The 19,822-nt window shown below is 38.5% G+C and overlaps 1 protein-coding gene across 2 annotated transcripts in view; it reads right to left on the bottom strand.

Moving 5' to 3' along the window:
• Positions 1–19,822, bottom strand: part of rgn (regeneration) — a 45,454-nt gene that overhangs the window by 24,103 nt on the left and 1,529 nt on the right. The window lies entirely within an intron of this gene.

Genomic DNA, 19,822 nt, shown 5'->3' with positions numbered 1-19,822 from the left:
TATAAATAATAAATTCCTAAACCTACATACTCCCTCAACTTTATCCATTTCCCTTATCATTTTGCCCAATTTTTCCCGTATGACTTTTCCCAGAAATAGTTTGGCCAAACAGCAGCAGAAACACAAAAACCAGGCGGACCGAGGCCACATCCCTTTTGGCCCATTTGTACGTGTTGTTAGCACGTTCTGTTGCTTTATGGCCGCTTTATTATGTAGCCGGGGGAGCAGGGAAACTCCCGTTTCCATTCTCTTGGCCTTTTCCAGCTTTTCCAGTGTGTGTTCGCCGGCGCGTTTGTTACTCGATATTATGGCGGCTATATAAAGACAAGTGTATACGCGATTATATTTTTAGCATCGTTCTACGTGCGTAACGTGTTAAAAATAAAGCAAATTGCGTATACGCCGGGTCTGCTCTCTTCTATTACGAATTGCTGCCGCCACGCCCCAACGCCGGCTTTTTCGGCTTAATTAAATTGATTGAATTTGATTGCCGGCAGTGCCAACTTGCCAAAGAGGATGCAATTACAGCTTCCCTTGGCTCACCTGTCGATTTTGCCTCTGACAACACCCAATTATGCAAATTTTTGCTGCCTCACTCACTCGATGCACTAGGCAAAAGGCAGCAATTTCACCGAAAATGCATTTCGAATTGAATTAATAAGCCTGGAAAAGCAGCACTAAAAGGTGGGGGAAAACTTCGTTGCTCCCCTCTTCTTTCTCTCACTCAATCATTTGGCAAATGAAAATGTTTTGCGAATACCTAATGTGTTTATAATGCCAGAAACGTGCCAGCGTGCAGAAATTTTAGCATGTCAAAGTAACGGCGGCGAATGCAAGTCTACTACAGATACATCTTGGCTCGACTTCCGTCAGAAGGCCTGTCTCATTAGCTTGTCTTGCCAATTTATGCATTCTAAGCAGTTTCCCCATCTCGACAATGAAAGCCAACCTCATTTGCCAGGCAAAAAAGGGGGGGAATTTCATCTCATAATCACAGCCAACTCGGCTGAAAAGCTCGCGGCAAGTTGTCTGGAACAATGTGTCGGGAACTGCCGAACAATGCCACATGTATAATGGATATGGTGCCCAAACAGCCATGAATGAGGCATGCAGCAAGGGCAGGCGGCGCATGCGCAGCTTTTCGCGCATCTCGAGTTTCCCGCTCGAAGGCTACTCGAATGCTCCACTTGCAAGGTGGCAAGCTGAGTTTCCGCAATCTTTCAAATCGCTTTTTTATTGTGTCAGGAGCAGGAAGAGTTGGCCTTTGCCAGCCACAAATCATTGGCAAAGATCTATGGCGGAAAATAGTAGGAGCCAGTATCAGAGGTGCAGGGTTAAAACAGTTTTAAAGGGTTTTTGAAAGGCCTACGTAAATATTATTTTGAAAGAGGCTTACATTTACATATTATATATTAAAATATTATTTCCTTAAAAGCTTTGAAGAGCCAATAATATATGGGCTTCAAACATTTATTTTTTCAGGAATTTTAAATATTTATAGTATTATATAATTATACACTAAAGATTTTTAGAAATTCTACGTAAGGGATCTTAAAAAAATGTAGTTACTTTTAAAAACTGTTCAATTATTACCATATAATACAGAAGTTACAAGCAAAACTTTTAAGCAATTTAAATTCTAAGCGGAAAAGTATATTTCTTAAGTCCCCAGGGATTAAATATACAATTAAAATTTGTTTAATGTGACACAACGACTTGTGATAATGCTTCGCGCCATAAAAGAGAATTCCGAATAGATTTCTTTGGGGATTTGTCTGATTTGCGACCCCCCTCTGAGTTGGCCCCTGCGATCTGTCTCTCTAATGGGCTCGATGCTATCTAAAATGTTTATCGCAGACGATGCTCCGCTGACTGCATCTACCCGTCTCTCTCTGCCGCCATCTCCCCCTCCCGCTCTAATCAATTTCAAATGGTTTTCGGGGAGTTCGTGCCGGTCGCATTCAGCCGTTCTTATCAGCATTTGGCAATCTTTCTTTGAAATATTTTTCCATATGGCTGCCGCTTCATCTTGTCGAGATTAGGCCACCAACAACAACAACAACTATAATAATAATAATAGCAGCAACAATAACCAGAATTTAAAACAACAACAAAATCGCTGCCTGTCAGCGGCAGAAAAATGCTGCCAGCAGCATGTTGCCTAAGTGCCAGAGCTACATGTTGCTGGCAACATCTTCGCATTTATTGCTGCAGGTCATGAAGCAGCCCATAAATTTAAAATATTGGAAAATATCCGCAAACACACACACCCATCCATCGAACGAGCCATTTCCAAGTGGAAAATGGCTTTGGCTCTAGCACAAATTTTCATTTATATAATGGGGAGAAATGGGGAAAACAGCTGGGGGACGCGAGACAAGTCGTTGCAGTTCAATGACGAAGCGATCGACTGATTTCGAGTGCTCTGATGTTTATTACTCATATGATATTTTAGTTCTCTTTTAAAAATTGGTGTTAAAAATTAAAATAAATATTTTAATATTTTATATGTTCTAAGTTATATCTATATTTTAGTTTGTTCTTGATCTATAAAATATCAAAATTAAATATATAAAATTTATATATTATATAATAAGACATCTAAAACAAATAATTATATACTTGAAATATAAAATAATAAAAAAAGAATTTTAATATAAAATCTACATTTATATACGAAATGGGATATATCTTTTTCATTTATCTGTTCCAGAAGTATCTTAATAATATACGAAATGGGATATTCCTATTAGTTGTATCTATACCAGAAGTATCTTTTATTGAATCTTAATATATAATTTACATTAGTACACAGAATGGGATATTCCCATTATTTTTATCTCTGTCAGAAGTATCTTTTTTGCCTTCCAAGTGTCGCTGCATCGGGACACTTTTTGTGTGGCACTCAGAACAATTCCCCAAGTCCCCCAGACAGTTGAATAGCTGCACAGCCACGCCCACACCCACTGCCACCCAGCGCCGCCCATTTGTTGCGCCCCCGAAAAACCACCGCTCAACTGTTTGCCACACATGAGATGGCACGTTTACGAATTTGAATTCAATTTGCGGTGCACTCCAAGGGGACTTTTGCCGGGGGCCAGCGATGAACAGCTGAACCGAACCACTCCAACCCACTCCGCCCAGTCAACAACCCACCCACCGTCGGGCTGCCCCATGACCTTTGGCCATTTCTATTTTCGAGACGATTTCGTTGGCCTGAACTTGAAAATGTATTTCAGGCACTTTGCCCTCTCTTACCAGCCCCCACTTACCGGGAATGGATTTTATTCTCGAATATTATTTATTTATACGCCCTGTGGCACATCTCTGGTGGATATGTCACGGCATCTGTCCCTGAATGGCAAAAGTATATATTTATAGCCTGGCTAATTGCGCTTTTGACCTTTTGTTGCGGTCGGATTGTGGTGCATATTTCATGGATTTCCCATTTGCGCCGAGTGTATAAATGAATCATAGATGCATTTTTCATGCAGATTAATTGAATCATTTTCGAGCCGGCTTATTTAATTCGGTTAATGCATTAAAATTGCATTGAGCCCGTTGATTGGACAAAGTAAATGTCGAATAGCATCAATATTGCATATTAAACGTGGCCAAACTGAATTGTGTATAAAAAACCAGTTCCATAAATGTACTCTTAAACAAAATGGGAAATGTTCTTCTCCCTGTGTCTATGTCATCCGGCAAAAAACATCAATCACGTTGGCCAATTCATAGGCATCAGCATTCAGGACCCCCCGCACATGCAGTTGACATATTTTCCAACTTATTTGACAGCTGCTGGAATGCCTGTGACAATTTATCCGCTTTAATCTCAGGTGTCGCATAATTTTGAAATAAATATGAAAAGCAATGAAAAAAAAGCAGTACACGAAAATAATGGCCATGATTTGCACAACTGAGAAATGCCATTCGGGCCTCCCATTTTCTTGTAGTTCATGTTTCAGCATTTTAGCAACCGCTTAATCATCAATCATTCAGACCATATAATGTATCAATGCTGGCCAATAAAATCAAAAATAAAATTCTTCGGAAAAAGTACAGCAGGCGAATAAAACAGAAGCACAACATTGTTCAACCCAAATTCAACAAACTGAAAACAGTCTACAAATAAATCAAAAAACTTGTGAAGTATAAAATATATATATCTATAAAAAAAGAAAAAGAAACTGTGTGACATAAACGAAGGCCTAATGATTGCCAGTTGGCATAAATTTTAAATAATCCCCGGCATTCTTGGAAACGCCAGCTAAATAACCTCGAGTGGTCGAAGAAACAATTAATTGTCAATTAGGTTCGAGGGAAGCCTGTCGCAACAAGTGTTTGCTTTGCCCTTCTATCTCTTTTGAATATTTTCAAATGGAAAGCCGTCTGAGTCTCGAATTGCGTTGGGGATGACTAATTTCGGGCTAAAAATAAAGAGGAAAATTGCTGAGAAAATTGGCACGCTTCTCGTTTCGTACGAAGAGCCGAAAAACGAATACAAATGTTTACCCCAAAATTGAGGAAAACTACGGGGAAAAAAAGTGTGAACCAATTAGCCCACTAAGTTATGGTGAAAAGCCTTAAGGCTTATCTGAAATATATATTTATATACACCCTGCATAAATAGTTGGTAAGATGTTTGCGGTTTGTAGTGCCAAATAAGAAGGAATGTACATACTGCAAGTATTTAGTATTTATTTAATGCTTTTTGCAAAGTCAGCAGGAAAATCATTAAACAGAAACTGAAAATAGAAGCTGACAAAATAGGAAAATTAATAACTTAAGTATATTATATCCCTGGTCAAATTAAATGTTACTCATCTAAAATCAAACAAAATGTATTCATAGCTTTATTAGTACAAATAATTTAAATAATACATACTATATTATATCTGTGGTCAAATTAAGTGTTACTCATCTAAAATCCGGCAACACATATATCTAGATTTATTTGTCTTGTCTTGGTGTCAGCAGAAACATTAATGAATATCATTTTGTTTTCCATGTTTAAGTGTTTTTGGCCTTTAAGTTTTTTAATGCTTGCCAAGAAATGTCAGCGCGACCATCTTCATCACTCGAATCATTTTTAATGCCCCCGCCACGAGCTTTAATCATAAATGCTAGAAATTATTCACGGCCAGCTGGGGCGAGTATATCCTGCCCATTTGCCTAAGTGAGGCCCCGGGCCTTGAGTTTTTTTGGGGTTAGGGGTTCCTGAAGCCCCATGTATACACCCGTAAATAAGAAGAGAAGTTTGCGGCTGGCCTTTGGCTGATTTTATGATCATCCTGCTACCCAGCGACTGACATGCGAACTTCCGTTTCTCGGGGCAGGAAATGCAGATAAACAAAAGGAACAGCCAGAATAGCTCCCTCGATGTTGTAGGGGAATTGATTTTTATGGTCTCTAAGTTTGGGTTATTTATGCAACAGCCTTGCAAGAAACACTCTGGATTTGTTTATGGAACTGGCAAATGGCAAAGCCTCACACTCGGGGACCCTAAGAAGTTTTGCGGCATCTTTAATGGAACATTAGCATTGCAGACGGGGGCAAGAAAAAAAAAATGAAGAAGGAAAAAATTATAACTTAAGCAGCAAGTTGATTATGCTTGATGGCCAAAGGCAGCCTGGGGGCGTGGCACGTCACTTCAACGGCCTCCCCTTCGCTTTTTGTGCGATTTATTCCACTTCCCTCCGGTGGCTGCTTTCTGGATTCTGGATTCTGGAATCCCTCTTTTTTATTTCGCCTTTTCGGGGTTTTTTATTTTAATGCGCCAGCATTAACAGCCCAAGAGTTTTGGCTTTTATTATTGCTCATTTGCACAGTCGTCCGTTGTCCTTGTTCGTCCAAAAAAAAGGAGGGAAAAGTGTGGAAAAGCGGGACGATTGGGGTAACGACATTATGTTTATTTCACTCACAATGAGCGATGGCACTTTGGCCAAGCGGAAATTCCTGGAGTGGAGCAACGATGTGAAACTTCATTTCTGGGATTAAATAAGTTGGACCAGTTGGAATTTCTGGGACTCTCTTTAAATTATATAACCAAAACTTACGGTTTAATTAAGTCTGAAATATCTTTAAGACCACTTTGAAAAATATATATCCTTTGCTTTATAAACATTACTTGCTTTAAGAAAACCAATTTCAGACATATGTAATAGAAAAGTTCCTTAAAATAATTCTTATACCTTAATTTATATTTTTAGTTTATCCCCTAACAACTCCCTTAATCTCATGAAATCTAAAGGGTATATGTTAATTTTCCTAGACCTATTATTTTCAGAATTTTTTTTTGACATCTGAATAAAGAAGGTCTTCCGCTCTCATGGGCCTAAAAGTTCATGAAAATTCGATAAGTTTTCCTTCAAATAAAGTTGGCTTTCGCATTTTTTTACTCTCCCCTTTATTTCTAGGCACTTTTCCAGCGGATTTCTTCGCTTTGCGCTAACCGTTTTTGCTTTTTTTTTGGCCGTTTCATAAGTTTTAATTAGCCGCATTTTATGCAAACGTATTTAAGTCAACAAAAGACTGTGGAAAACGAGGCCCACGCGATAAGGCGTGGCGGAACTTAAAAGGATCCGTCTGGCTGCGAAAATATGGAACATTTTGTTTAAGTGATGCAACTCCAAAGTGTGCGAGAAAATGAATTAGCCCTCGGCTAAGTGGCCTTAACTCTTTCCTAATCGACATGTGGGCGCTGATGGAGGGCGTGGCACCTTGCAGGTGACAGATAGAAAAGGAGGAGTAAGTGGCTCTCACATCTGCAGTGCACTGCGCTGTTTCCGTTGTTCTCCGCCACTCGTTTCCGTTTCCTGCCTGCATTGCAGGTTCCACTTCCTCCCTTTCATCTCCCCCACCTCATCCATTGCTGATGACTTTTGTCCTTGTTCGCCTTCGGGCAAATATTGAAACAACTGATTAGTTTGAGTGAGCTCAACTTGTTTTGCTTGCTTGTGCGGGGGGTTTACCAAGTACACTCCAAAAAATATTCTAGAAACTTTGCAATTTAAATAAATAATTTAGGTAATTGGGTTTTTGGTCTTAAAAATATGAGAAAACTTATAGATCCCTTGAAAAAACTTTTAGTTAAAACATTTTCAAAGGACTTCTCTGCAACAATCTACTTTTCTTTTAAATATATTTTATATGAAATGATAATACCTAATGGTATTAAAAGTTCATTATGTAATATCTTAAGGTTCGATTTCATTAATAACTTTTTTCTAAAACAGTATAGTTTCTCTCAGTGCATGAATACAAATGTACGTTTGGGTGTCAGCCTGTGGCAAATCCATTCTGAAAAGGATCAATTTGCTTATAATTATATGGCAATATATTGGACGAAATCGAAATAGTGAAATATTTATTTGCCACTCTAATTGATGTAAACGAACAGGCGGCTGTCCTAAAATCGATGCCTGAAATATGCATATATGTTTCGTAAAATTTGAAAACGGAATACGTATGTGTGTGAGCTTCCTGCTAGATTGCCCAGAAGTATGCAATGGAAAATTGCATTTTCTGTTTCTTTGTAATTATATTTGCCATGCAAATGCTGTGTGTCTCGGTTTCCTCCGGAATTCTTCCGCTTCCAATCCCAATCCCAAATCCCAGGAGTTCGGGTAAAACCCCCCAACCCCCATCCACAAAACAGCCCTTTTAGACAAACTTAAATGACATTTGAGTTGCAGACTTTTCCTAATGGAATCACAATTTCCCAGCCACCCACACACACGAACGAAAAGTTGGGCAAATAAATTTTTGTTGTCTTATTTAACTGCAAAGTTGAGCGCAAATAAACCGATCTGCTGGAAAGGGGGCGGTGGGTAGATGGGCGTGGCAGCCAAAACGTCGCACAAATTGGACTTAATCAAATTGCCAAAATGTTGACAACCCAAGCAACGAAAAGAATAAGAAATATTTTGCACGCTTTCGCTGTTGTTTTTCGCCAACAACTTTTCACTAAAGTACGGGAAAGGAAAAGTTGTAGGTATGGAAAATTGAAAAGTCCGCTTCTAGTTTTGCTTGATTTTTGGACATTTTTTATTTAAGAAATATATGCCTATATTATTTTAATATATATTTTATAAATGATGTTAAAACTATGAATTTTTTTTGCATGTATATTTTTTTCCCTTAAAGAAGACTGATATTTTTCCTATTTCCCTCAAGGGCTAAATTAATTAAATGCTTAGCGTTTAGCTGGCCAATAAATGGGCCATCTTGGTCTGGAGTAGGCCATACAAATACGAGGGAAAACTCCAAGCTACTTGGCTAAACAAAATCCTTTAGCAATTCCATTTAACTGCAATTTATTGTTCGAGAGGCTTTTGTGCCAAAGCCAGCCGGCTGACCTACAAATTATGCAGACTGCGAAAGTTGTGCAAGAACTTTGCCATTTGGCTAATTGAGTTGTGCTGCAGGTGGAACATTGAGAACACTGCGAACAACAATGAAAGTCAATTAAGTGGCTAAACCTGGGAAAACATCTTCATTATGCCCGGCGATTTGAGTAAGCGCTAAAAATTCATTTCGAGTGACCCAATTAACAGGGCGGCAGTAACGAAAAACAGCAGCAGCAAGTGAAATCGCATTAAGCGTTTAATTACAGAGTCCCTGGCAACAATGGTGTCCCTGCTCGCCTGTCTCTTTCTAATTGCGTGTGGCTGTCTCTTTCTTATCCTGGCTTCCACTTCCGCTCCTAACAAGCGTATCCTTTCCGGCCAGTGGCGTCGTTCAGTCTGTAAAGGATTTTAGCAATTTGCCTTTGGTTCCTTCACACAGGCTTTCTAAAAAATTCTCTTTTTTTTAGCCGCCCCCTACATTTTTGCAGATTGTTAGCAGTGGAAGTCTTTGTTGCCACTGTTGTTTGCATTCATCGGCGGATAGCAGTGTTTTTGTATATTGAGTGGCACTCCATTGTTGACCTGCTTGGGCAACAACTGGGCAGCACCACCTACACGTACATATGAACGCACTGCACCACTCAACTGGGTCAGCCCGGCGAATTAGGGTGGCCCTACTTGAGGTGTCTACGAGATATGAGATCACAAGGGGGAGCTTATCTGTCGATAATTCACAAGGCTCTTAAGGTTGTTTTTTCAAAAGAAAACCACTTCTTTCGATGTATTTAATCCTTATAATTACTTATATTACAAAACACTGACCTATAAACAATAATAAAAAAAATTTCCGCCTTAAAAAATGTTTTTGATGATAATAAATTTAAGTTTATATTAAGTTATTCTTGATTTTGAAAGGTTTTTCTGCTTTATTACTCTCAACAATAAAAGAATTCCAACGAGTAGTTTTAAATGCTTTTTAAAGTATTTTTAAAATATTTAAATTTTTAAAGATCCCTTAAAATCTTTATAACTCCACATTGACCCACCCTAACCCACATGGATATATGAATGAATATAAGGGCAAGGGAATGGGTACACCAGTGAAGACTGGAATCGCGATGGTTCCCCAGAACTGAAAGTGCGTAGTTGTTCCGGCTGTGATAACCGAATGGTTGGGGGAATTGGGACCCCTCACAGGGGATAGATTTAATTGGGAATTGAACAATTGCGGAACTGGTCGCCCCCAGGGGGGAGGGATAAGAGACAACTCCAGCAGAACTCCGCCCCAAAATCTGCATTGGAAATGACCCCAAAGTGTCTGATTAGCCATTCGACATGTGGCTCGTGTCGGCCGCTTTTCACTTCGATAAACAAGCAAAGCTGGCCAATTTGATGCGCCTAATTGGCCTGCATCGAGACCATTGCCAGCGGCAATTGCAGTCATGTCGGTCGCCATAAAGCCATATATCGCCATATAACACTATATGTGTCCATAGATTCGCACATATTTATATGCGTGGGCTGGCGCAGGCAAACACAACAACTTCATTAATGGGTGAAACAACAACGTCCCCGTTTTGCCGGCTGATTGACTGATTATGGTCAAGTGGTTGACTGCATAGTGCTGTTGGCCAGCACCAGGAGCACCCCTCGCTGCCCGCCTAAATGTTTATTAATTATCGTGCACATTTCAAATACATATTTATCATGCACACGCCGTCGTTAAATTGGGAATATTTTATGCTGGGTGTTAATTTTTATTTTGCGTTTTTCGCATCTCGCTTTTTGCGCTCTTTTTTTTCTTCTTGATATTGGATTTTATTTTATTTTTATGAACGCTTCACGATCGCATTTTGTTTGGCTTAATTGCGCGTGGCGTGCATACGCGGCGTATGCGTTATGCGCCTCGTGCCCGCCGCCATGCATTACACATACGCACTGGTGTACGGCTGGCCGTTCGCTTCGTTTTCGCGAAAATCAACATGTTAAAAGCTGAAATATTTCTGCCAACTGAATACAATTTGTTGTGTGTTTGCATATCGAATGTTGCACTGCATTCGAATGTTTTATTTTTGGTTTCAAGGAAAAGTTGCATGAAACTGGATGGGGCATTCAGGCCGTTTGGTCAGCTGGAAATAGTTACCAGGATTAATCGGATGGCAAGAGAGCTTACCTGGAAGGAGAAAAGAAAGAACGGGTTTTTAAAATATTTAGAAGGTTTGAAGCGATATTATGATAAAGATTTGTGTAAAAAAAAGGTTTAAGCCAATAGAAAAATTTCAATGTCAATGGAATGGATTATAGTTATCCAGCAAATTAAAAAAACAGTTCTCATTTAAATGCCAACTAAATAAATCAATTTTGAATTATTTTAATGCGATACCATATATATTACACTACAATTTTCAAAGGTCAATATATTAATGAAGCGGTATGGTTTTTTTGTGTATAAAAAATATATTTCCAGCCAGTTGCTTGTTAGTTTTTCCCCATAATCACCTCCATGTTTGCCCAACTATTTTTTCCTGTCACATTTCCGCTAATCAAACTCAAATTAAGCGCATCATAAGAAGCCGTCTTCGCGCTAAAGATCTATTCTTCCCTCAGTTCGTCAGTTGGCAAGTGCAACAAATGACTTTTTGTCAGCCGAACAATGCCCGAGAAAAATCTATGGCAGCAGCGGGAAAATATCTCGCACTGGATTAGCGATGCGAAGCAGCTAAGCAAACCGGCAACAGGGGGTTAAGGGGGTTTCCCAGGGGCGACGGAGTTAAATTGCAAAGCAGCTGCACAAAGCAAATGAAACTAACAAAAATAAATGCACAACAAAAAGGGGGTCGGGGTTGGGGGTGTGAGTAACTGAGTGTGTGTTCGAGGAAAACACATTTTTTGCTTGGCGCACATATTTCTATTTTTTTTTTCTTTTTCCTTCGCATTTTCGCGTTTCCTTCTGCCAGAGAATTTTCCGCCAACTTTTTCTACATGCATGGAACTTGCATGGGGAAATTACGTTTTAAGCGGAAATGCAAACCCCTTTTAGCAGACGACGACTGTCCCTCTTTAATAACTAATTTGACAAAAATAAAATAAATTCATATAAGGAGAGAGAACAAAATAAATTTATTTATAACTTGCCTGGAGCCAAAATCAATTTTCCATTAAATCGTCTAACAAATCATTGACCGAACTCTAATTGAAAAAAGAACAAACAGGCCACAAATATGAATTCCATTTTCCACAATCATTTGGGGAAGCTGGGAGGAAATGCGGAACCTCGGATTGTTTGCAATTTGCATAAATAGCGGACAGCCCTCGGGGGCGATACTGAATTTTTGAAGTTAAGGGACGCGGAGGAGCAACATCCTGTCCTGGCTGGAAAAGATTTATGGGCCCATCCAAAGCGGCGCCAATTTATGCCGGAAATTTTTCGACGCATTTCTGGTATTTTCATTGAAATTGAAAACATATTAAATGTACATTAATTTCATATGTCATAACTCTGAGGGCGATGAAGAGGAAGTCGCCCGAAGACCGGAAATATGATGGATGGAGTTAGAACATTTCGACGAGTGCTGACGGAAATGTTTTTAATATTAAACGAGTGTCATTCCAATAATTTGGGGTGGCCTCTAATAGAAGTTCACGAACTAATATAAATATATCTCGATGGGTTCCACGAAAATCTTTTTAACATATTTATTCTATTAGCAAAGATATCAAAGGGACCTCAATTTATTTTCATAGCTGGAAAGAGTAGCGAAGAAAATTTTGTAAAGCTTAAAGCTTGGTAAATATGTAATTAAGGCATTTTATTCTATTCCCAGAATTTTCTGCTAGTTAAATTTAACTTGGAGGGTTGTCTGTTCTGAGGGGCCCACATTGTATGAATTTATATTCCAAAGTGTGTAGGAAGGTAAGAAAAGCCAAGGATTTTTACAAATTCAAAGGAATAAATAAATGAATATAATTTTTACTTTAAGATAGTTGAAGAAATTTACCCCACTTTCCAGACCTTCATGACTATTTAATTGATTACGCATTATTTGCTATTTTTCTTAAATCTCGCACTTTCCGCCTGATAAGATTTTTAGATAAACCTGAGACCGCGCTATCTTATCTGTACATAATGGGCACACAACTACCTTATACCCTTTCGCTATCTTTTCTAGTTTATCGGGTTAAGATCCCACTTAGCCATCCCTCACAGGTTCACCTTATCAGCTGCCTCATCATCGACTGTGTCAACACCATCTTGGCCATCATTTTGCCTATTTATGGGTCTTTCATTTACCGGCGCAATAGAATTCATAATGAGGCCCAGGCTGGCTTGAGAAATTGGCCTAATGTATTACATCATTAATTCTGAGCAGCCAAATTCACCAAGGGAGCAGCGATAAATAAGGCAAGTTGATGATTTTCGCCGAACTTTAAGACTGACTTTACGACTTCTCCCACTAGATTGGCTTAATTAGAACTGTAGCCTAACACCTCATAGACCCAAAAAAAACTTGTTTGTGGTTTTTATTAGTTTATTCGCCCAAAGCGAAATCAAAGCAAATTCCGACATAAAAAATATCTTCAACCATCAATTGTTTCGTCGCTGACGACAACATTGTCTCCAAGTTCTGGCGTCAGCAATTAATCCAACACGAAAGCCTATATTTTTTTTGGGATTTGTTTTCTTTGGCGCTGACCAAATAATTTATTTGATTTCCTGAGCACGATCGTTTATGATAAGGGGTCTCAAGAAACGCCGGTTCTCGGTCCCTTGTTATAGTTCTGTTCTGTTTGTTTGATTTTTATACCCGGCAACATGATCTTGTTTATTTCGCATTCCAGAGGCATATAAAACTTGAAAGTTTTTTTATGAAGTTTTGGTCATTTTTTTTTTTGATTTCGAGAGGTTGGCTTCAGCCTAATTGGCATTTTCAGCGCGTCTCCATCTCTGCTTGTCTGATGGAACTGCCCCAACGCACCCAAAACATATTTTATATGGTTTCGCCTTATTGTTCTTGACAATTTTTGCATGTCGAAGCCGAAAGAAAAAAACTTTTTTCACCGCTTTCTTTTGGCATACAAAAAAAAAAGCGATGAGTGCCTGTGCCTGTGCAATCATAATGGTGCCATATCTCACCGATTTGAGTCGGGTGTATTCCGTAGTCGGCATTGGGTGAAGCCATAACAACTGATTTTACGAGTATGTTCGCAATTTGAAAGTTTTTCAATTTGTTATGGGCAAAGCGACGCGTTTAATGCTCTTAAAGGTGTGCGAACGAGGAGATTATGATGTAATTCATGCAAAGTCGAAACTTGGGTGTTGGCAATTCCGATGACTGCGAATTTGGAAAATGGAATATTATAAATTCATGGGGATCAAGTCATCAAGGAACCCTTTAAAGCTCACACTTTATGCTTTAAGAAGTTGAGCTTTTTAAAGCAGCCATTTCAATTCTGTAGAAAACCGCAAAACCATATAAATGGAATTAAATAAAATGTAAGCATAGGATTTTATGACTTTTATGGATTTCCTTAGAAATTAGAAATAAATTATGTGCCTAACAATTTAATTTATTTAAGGTAATAAAATTTTTTAGTGTTGATAGTACATGTTAAACCTACAAACCCCTTAAATTAGTTCAACTTAATGGTTATTCTTGTTTATTTCTTACCAGATTATTGCCCCGAAATTTGCTAAGGTCAGCTCGAGAAGAGTTCTCAAAATTCGTTAAATCATGCTTTTCATTGCCATTACAACACATTCTTACAACGCTGTACTTTGCTCCGTTACCGTGAAAGACATAAAAGAAAGGCAGGGAAACGTTCGCAGAATGACACTTCAGTTTAATGAACTGGCGATTCGCGACAGTCTGGGCAACAGAACAAAAAAATGTAAAAGAGCACCGAGCTGAACTCAAATGTCAAAGTCAGCGAATCCCAACAAGCGAAGAACCCGGGGTCCCATTACCAGAACCCAAATCGTGGTAATTCCCGAGTCAACTCGCATAATTAAGAGTAAAAACCGCAGAAAAGAAAACAATTTGTTGCCCGATGGAAGTTGTCGAGCGGTGGACCTGTGGTCGGGTTTGTTGGGAATTTCGGTGGCGTTTGCCAAATTATCGGGATGTGCGTGCCCTTTGGCCATCGTCATCACCATACTACCACTGCAGTTCCAGTTCCCAGGACCCAGTTCCCAATGGACAGGACTTTGCTTTGAATTCGGGAACATGGCAGACCCGAATCTAGGGGTTCAAGCTGGCCATCAAAAGCGCAGCTGGAAAGCCAAACATCGACTTAATTAGGACCAGGCCTCTGTTGCAAATTCAAAAGGAAATATTAAATGAAAAGAGGAAAACTCCTGCCGCTGCTGCTTTTGTCGAGTTTAACCCTGCTAAAGGAAAATTCTAAGCTTTTGTGTTTTATGCTCTAAAACTGAATGTTTTGTTATTATTATAGTATTGTTTTGCTAAATATTTAATGCGCTTCTTAGCTAATTTCATTATATACACATTTTAAAAACAACTATGGTAACTTGCCAGTTTAAAGCAATGTAAAAATGTTATTAAATATTATTTACCATGTTTTCTAATTTAATATTAATATATTTATATAAAAAAACTCTAAGAAATCCAATATTGTCTTTGGTTTTTATTACTTTAGTTTGGTTCTTTACAAATTTAAGCAACTAAATAAGTTTAACTGTTAATTAAAAAATATATATGTTGTTAAATATTATTTTGCATGTTTTTATTTAACTTTCAATGAGGGTGGTATTTATTAAACAAATATTTGTATGATTATTCATTACTTCAGCAAACATCATTAAAATTATTTAATAGGTTCTTTTCACTTTTAAAAAATACTTATATTTCCAAGAGCTTCAATGCCTTGCGAAGGGTTAAAAGGAGTCTGGCAACAGGGCGTATGCGCAATGGCCCAGCACTAGGCACAAAGGCCGCAAAGAGTAAAACTTTTGGGTGGGCGAGCCTTATAATAGGCCGCCTTTCTGAATGGCGCCCAGGTCAAGGCCGAGCCACCGAATCACCACCCTCCACTGAACTTTTTTAGCCTCTGGCAGACAGGAAGTCGAACTACAGCACTTAGCCGCTAACCCCACGAGCATCAGAATGCCAAAGACGATCGATTAGATTGCCTGCGATTTATAAACAAAATGCAAAATGCTAGAATGCGCTCGTAAAACACTCGTAGCTCCCTGCTCCGATTCGATTCGATTCGATTCGATGCTGTTCAATCAACGAAATTAAACCTATCGGCTGACGCCGTCTGGTCGTCGATTTGCCAGCTAATGTCAACAATTTATAATGCATCGACATGACAGTCGACGGTACTCAAGCGCCATCGCCTCATCGCCAAGATCATCATCGTAGAGCCAAGAAAAACTGAGCTAAGCTGTACTGAGCCCACTTCGGGCATGTTGCCTTCTTAATGGCAGGCCGTTTGCTCACAAATTGATTTTTATTACAGAATATATGGCTTAGAATTTGCCACAAAATATATATTCAAATTTGTGAATTTTTCCATGCAATGGTGGGGCATTAAAAAATCCTAATGAATGAGTGCCGTCAACGAGTGAGATAAATGAAGTGGACTCAGGGTAAACAAATGGATTAGGTTGATTTAAAGCAAATATTATTACAAGTTTTTTGAAGAATAGGGATAATTATTTTAGTCCACACCCAACATATTTATATACATTTTAATAATCATTAATCTTTTACGTATATTCCTTCAAATGAAACAATTAATCTGGTTAAGGCAAGATTCTTCCAGAATTCCCAAAAAAATCAGCCAATTGCTAGAGCAATGAGATTAATTCCATCAATTTTAAGCATTTTTTGTTTACTTTCAAGTGGCCAGCCTTTAAATTCCAAACTATTCGCGGATCCCATTAAGCAATTAGAATTCCCCATAAAGAACCCATTGGTGGGGGGTTGTTGGGAGTCAAAGGGAAAGCATAATATGTTTTCCATGTGCTCCAGTGACCGCTAATCTAATCTGGGCTTATCTATTTGAACAGCAGTTGCGCGGTGGAATGTGCCTTAGTTAGCTAGACATGAAAATAAGTTTTTAAGCGATCACATAGATGGCCAAAGAAACACCTGGGGGCAGATACAGGTGAGTGGTGAGTGGTGAATGGTAAGTGGGTGGCTGAAGCTCATGCAATTAGCAGGAATTGCAAATTAATAATCATGTCTCGTGTGGATAACAAGGACAAAAGCTAACACACGACACCCACTTAATACAAGGTGGATACACACATACATATATGGGGGTTTTCCGGGTGGTCCAAAAGCCATAACAATTTGCAAGCGTATGAAAAATGTATGCGGAGCAAACTTTAAATTCATTACACACACGCAAAGTCAGCAGCAGTTGAAAGGAGGTAAATGCACTCACAAAAAATATTTAATTTTGGCTTCAGACATTCGTTAGGATCATCAATGTACCATCATAATCATATATATTCACAGGTTTCCTTTATAAAAATTTTGTGATTTATTATTTTTAGAGGTTGGACTTTATAAGAGGGAAAAAAACTTTAGATACATTAAAGATAAAGCAAAAGATTCTTGTACTTAAGTATTCTTGTGTGTTTGTGTTGGCTCGTTAAAGTTCTATAAACAATAAACTACTAAATTGCTAGGAATGTAATAGATCTTGAAAATACTTTATCATTAAGCATTGTAGAATCTCATATATTAATAAGGGATCTACATATTATTCCAAATTTTAAAAATCCAATAGAAAAATGATTAACCAAAAACACTTATAAAACAAATCTTATAAATTCAATTATGCTAAGGATTATATTTTTTTCTGTGCAGAGGGGGAGGGGATAAAGATGAGTAAATGGGGCGGGAGAAAGGTGACAACTTTCCCGCATGGTTGTGTTAGTAGTGGTATAAGGAACATGGACACGGGCAGGCCAAGCAGTTTGTTTAAACTGCGGTCGCTTGGCAGGATGTGGAAACACCGCACCCACACGACTGCATAAGCAGTTTCACTTGCGTGTGTGTTAGCACTTTCAATAAGTTTTCTCACACACACAAACACACTCATTTTCCTCCCTAAATAGGGTGGCCCTGCCTCAACCTCTTTGCTGGTAATTTGAAAAAATTTTCGTGCCTCGGTTCTATTTACGCTTTTATCTCTGTGCCACATTACGAAAAAACCCCTCCTACCTTTTTATACAATTTGTATTTCTTCATTTCTATTTGCTAGCTTTATCCGCTTTTTCTTTATTATGTGAGAGTGTCTGTATTTCTTTTTGTGTAAGTGCACTGGGAAAAACCACTGGGATCTTGGTCTTTATCAATCTTAATGGGAAATAATAGACATATGCATTTACAACTGATTAAACTGAAACTGACTCAAGGCATTAATATTTATTATATATTTTATAGTAATATATCTAAAATTAAATATATTATATTTTACTATTTGAACAGATTTTTTAATAGATTTTCTGGGAGTGGTACAAGTACCTATCTTTTTATTATTTTTATAGATTTTGTAATATCATTTTTTTAAATCTTTACTTTTGTTTCTTCCAGTGTGTTCGTGTTAACCTTGGGTAGGGCATTAAAACCGTGCCAAGTGTCGAAGGCAGGCCCCGGAGTTGGCCGAAAGCAGAGGAGCCGGACAACTGGACATTTATTGAAGGATCCACCTCCCTCGAGGTCCCCGCCACGCCCCCTTTAGGCCACCTGAATCGCTCGCTGACTCATTTAAAATTCGGCAAGGTGTGTCCATGTGTGAGTGGGCTTGAAATCCAAGCTACTGGCCCATTCGGTGTCCCTTCATTCTTTCTTTGGGTCTAAATGCTCCCGCTTCCTTTTCTTTCTTAGCCGCTTCCCTTTGCTTTCGGCCAACTTCCCTCGTTTCATATCTTTTTCTACCTTGGCTTTTTCGTGTTTATCTCACTGAACTGTTGCATTTTTTATGCCATTTTATTTCATTTTTACTTTTATGCTCTGCCAAATGTTTTTTGCTGTCCTTTTTTATCGGTCTTCTTGCTTTTTTGTTATGTTTTTTTTGCCCCGTCTCGCATTCTCACATCCCCTGCACACACTAACACACAAAAGTGTATCATTTTTTGTCTCAGTGGAGTAGAAGATGGTGTTATATGGAACTAAGATATGTAGATTCGAGGGGAGTTGTACTGTAGAACATAACACCCTATTTTTTTATTTTTTAATGATGATTAAGCTACAAAATAACAACATTCATAAAAACATGACCTGCCAAAAAAAAAAATATATATAAACCACTTCATTTTAGCTGTATTGTTTTAATATATTTATTTACCAGCCAATTTTAGTTTAATGGATTTAGATATAATAGCATAAACATGATAGCCAGAAAGCTGTCAATAAATCTATGCTAATAAGTTTTCGGTTTCAGTTTAGTGGCTGCATAAATTATTAGTAACAAAAACCAATTATTATTCATTCAGTTCCCCAGGGTAATGCCTCATCGACTAAACCCAACTAAAAACTCCAATATCTCGCTGCCTGAGATTCGCCTTTTGTGCTGGCTAATGTCTATTTTCTCGTATTTTGGTTTCTTTTTCTGCATTTCGGCATTTTATGATATCCCAGCGCGCATTCTGTCGTTTCTGAGTGCAGGGCTTTGTTTTCCCTTTTCTGTGGGATATTTCCTTTTATTTTTGCTGAAGAAAGCAATGTATTTTTAGTGGGTTCTGCTAAACGTCTAAAAATATGCGCCATGTCGAGCACCTGAGTGGCACAGAGAGGGGGTCCATTTCGCTTTTTTATTTATGACCCTCGAAAAGCGATTCGTGCATTTGGCTAGAATCTCCCAGGAGCAAGCTGCTCCACTGAAGGTCATCGTTGGTCACGTACCTCTACTCCTACTCCTCCTCCAAAAAAAAATAAAAAACCAAGTCGATTTTAACGATTTTATCATTTCTTGGCTTGTGCAAGTTGTCGGCTTAGTCACACTCACTACCTCGAAACGACAGCTTATGAATATGAAATGCATTCGCACGGCTGGCGAAAAATAAAACAAATTTGCAAAAGATACTTGTGATTGACAAAAGTGTGGCAAGGACATTTGGCGAGTTGCTCACTTTCGCTGACGACATTGCCACATTAACGTTAATTGATGGCCAAGTCTTGACCGCCGCCTCTTATCCAGTGACCAAGTTCCATTGCCCTGTGACAGCTCATTAATAAGCGGATTTGGACCTTCCCATCGAGCATGTCCTTTGGCCTTCGCTTTGTGTTGACGAGCTAATCTACTGCATAAATCTACAGTTTTGTTAACAATGCCAACAAGGGCATAGATAGCAAAAAAGGCAATAAAAACAGCCAAAATGCACGCCGCAAAAATATCTACAACATTTCGGTAATCAAACAAATTAGCACTATCTTCGTCTTATCACTGTGACATTTCATAATACCGGTAGAAGTATTTTTAGTCTATCGAAA

The sequence above is a fragment of the Drosophila suzukii genome, chromosome 3 (genome assembly GCF_043229965.1).
Source record: "Drosophila suzukii chromosome 3, CBGP_Dsuzu_IsoJpt1.0, whole genome shotgun sequence".
Taxonomy (NCBI): Eukaryota; Metazoa; Arthropoda; class Insecta; order Diptera; family Drosophilidae; genus Drosophila; species Drosophila suzukii.
The sequence above is the reverse complement of the archived record's forward strand: the minus strand, read 5'-3'. Positions and strand labels throughout refer to the sequence as shown.